Source organism: Crocuta crocuta, unplaced genomic scaffold (assembly GCF_008692635.1).
Source record: "Crocuta crocuta isolate KB4526 unplaced genomic scaffold, BGI_CrCroc_1.0 scaffold162, whole genome shotgun sequence".
Classification (NCBI taxonomy): Eukaryota; Metazoa; Chordata; class Mammalia; order Carnivora; family Hyaenidae; genus Crocuta; species Crocuta crocuta.
The window spans coordinates 4,479,660-4,482,312 of record NW_027529433.1 but is presented as its reverse complement, the minus strand read 5'-3'; positions in this window follow the sequence as shown (position 1 = coordinate 4,482,312).

The window sequence follows — 2,653 nt, the reverse complement described above, 5'->3', positions numbered from 1 at the left end:
CGTATGAGCCACCCAGGCACCCATCACAGAATTTTAAAAGGAGAATTTCAGAGGTTTGTAATTTTTTTTTTAACTATGATGTGAATATATGTTGAACTTTTTTCATATGCTGAATATATTTCTATAACATTTAATACCTGTATAAGCTACCTTTATATGCATGTATTATGTTATTTAAGAAATGTTTTTAATGTTTATATATTTTTGAGAGAGAAAGAGACAGGGAAAGAATCCAAAGCAGGCTTCAGGCAGAGGCACAGAGCCTGATGTGCGATGCAAACTCACGAGGCATCATATCATGACCTGAGCCAAAGTCCGGTGCCTAAACGACTGAGCCACCAGTTGCCCTGTATTATGTTATTTTTTAATGAAAATTTTATTGAAGTATATTTGATACATAACATTAAAATAGTTTCAGGTTTACAACAGAATGATTCCATATGTGTATAGGCGCAATCACCCCAGTAAGTCTGCCATCCAACACCGTTCATAGTTACAAAATGTTTTTTTCTTGTAATGAGAACTTTTAATATTTACGCCTAGCAACTTTCAAATGCAGTACAGTGTTAATTGTAGTCACCATGTTGTATGTTACATCCGCATGACTTCTAACTGAAAGTTTGTACCTTCACCCATTTCACCGATCCCCTGCACCCCCTTCTCTGGCAACTACTAGGCTGTTGTCTGTATGTTTGAACTGGGGTTTTATTATTTGTTTTAAAATTTTTTAAGACTTTGCATATGTCATTGAAATTATACAGTATTTGTCCTGACTAATTTTTTCATTTAGCATAATGCCCTCCAGGTCCATCAGTGATGTTGCAATGGCAAGGTTCCATTTTATGTGTGTGGGGCTGAGTAATATTCCAATGATTCTAATTCTTCCAATGATTCTAATTCTGTTGAATTGTAGGAGTTCTTTATGTTTTTATTATATATATCATTTGCAGGTATTTCCTCCCATTCGGTAGGATGCCTTTTCATTTTGTTGATGACTTCCTTTAAAATGCTGTGCATAGGCTTTTTAGTTTGATGTAGTCTCACTGTTTATTTTTGCTTTTGTTGCCTTTGCTTTTGGAGTCAGACCCAAAACATCATTGCCAAGATCAGTGTCAGGAAACTTACCACCTGTGTTTGCTTCTAGGGGTTTTATGGTTTCAGGTCTTCTATTCAATTCTCTAATCCATTTTAAGTTAATTTTTGTGTATGGTATAAAATAATAGTTCAGTTTCATTCTTTTGCATGTGGCTGTCTGGTTTTTTCAACATCATTTATTGAAGAGACGGTTCTTTTCCCCATATATATTTTTGACGCCTTTGTCATAGGTCAGTTGATCCTGTATGTGTGGGTTTATTTCTGGGCTCTTTCTTTTTATGACAGTATCATAATGTTTTGATTATTATAGCTTTGAAATCTAGTTTGAAATCAGGGAGTGTGATGCCTCCAGTTTTGTTCTTTCTCCAGTTTGCTTTGGTTGCTAAGAGTCTTTTGCGGTTCCATACAGATTTTAGTATCTTTTATTTTATTTCTGTGAAAAATGCCATTTGAATTTTGAAATGGTTTGCCTCGAATCTGTAGATGGCTTTGAGTCGTATGGACACTTGAGCATTATTAATTCTTATCCATGAGCAGAGAATATCTTTCCATCTATTTGTGTCACCTTTATTTTCTTTCATCAGTGTCTTGCAGTTTTTAGTCTGTGAATCTTTTTATTTTCTTGGTTAAATTTATTCCTAGATATTTTATTCTTTTTGATGCACTTGTAGATGGGATTATTAATTTCCTGCTAGATCATTGTTAGTGTATAGAAATACAACATATCTTTTGTATATTAATTTTGTATCCTGCAATTTTACTGAATTCATTCTAACATTTTTAAAATAAAGTGTTCAGGCTCTTCTATATATAAAATCATCATCTACAGATAGTGACTGTTTTATTTCTTCCTTTCCAATTTGGATGTCTTTATTAATTTTTTCCTGCCTTCTTGCTGTTGACAAGATTTCCAATACTGTTTTGAGTAAAAGTGGTGAGACTGGGTATCCTTCTCCTGTTCCTGTCTCACCACTGAGTATTATGTTAGCTGTGTGCTTCTCATATTATCACCTTGTCATATATAACCATTATGAAAGAGGGTGTGTTCCCTCTATACTCTCACCCTGTTGAGAGTTTTTGTCACAAATACATGTTAAATTTTGTGAAATGCTTTTTTCTGCATCTAGTGAGATGGTAGGATTTTTATCATTCATTTTGTTAATGTAGTATATGAAATTGATTTGCAGATGTCAAACTGCCTTGCATCCCTGGAATAAATCCTACTTGATCATGGTATATGGTTCTTTTAATGTATTGTTAAATTTGGTTTCCTAATATTTTTTGACGCCTTCTGCATTTATGTTCATCAGGGATATTGTCCTCTAATTTTCTTTTCTTGTGATATCCTTAGCTGATATGGGTTAGGGTAATGTTGGCCTCATAAAATGAGTGAAAGCAGCCTCTCCTCTTCAGTTTTTTGTAAGACTTTGAGAATAATTGGTATTAATTCCTTGAATGTTTGGTAGAATTCGCCCTTAAAGCCATCTGGTCCTAGACTTTTATTTGTTGGAGGTTTTGATTATTGATTCAGTCCTCTTACAAATGAACAATACAGTCT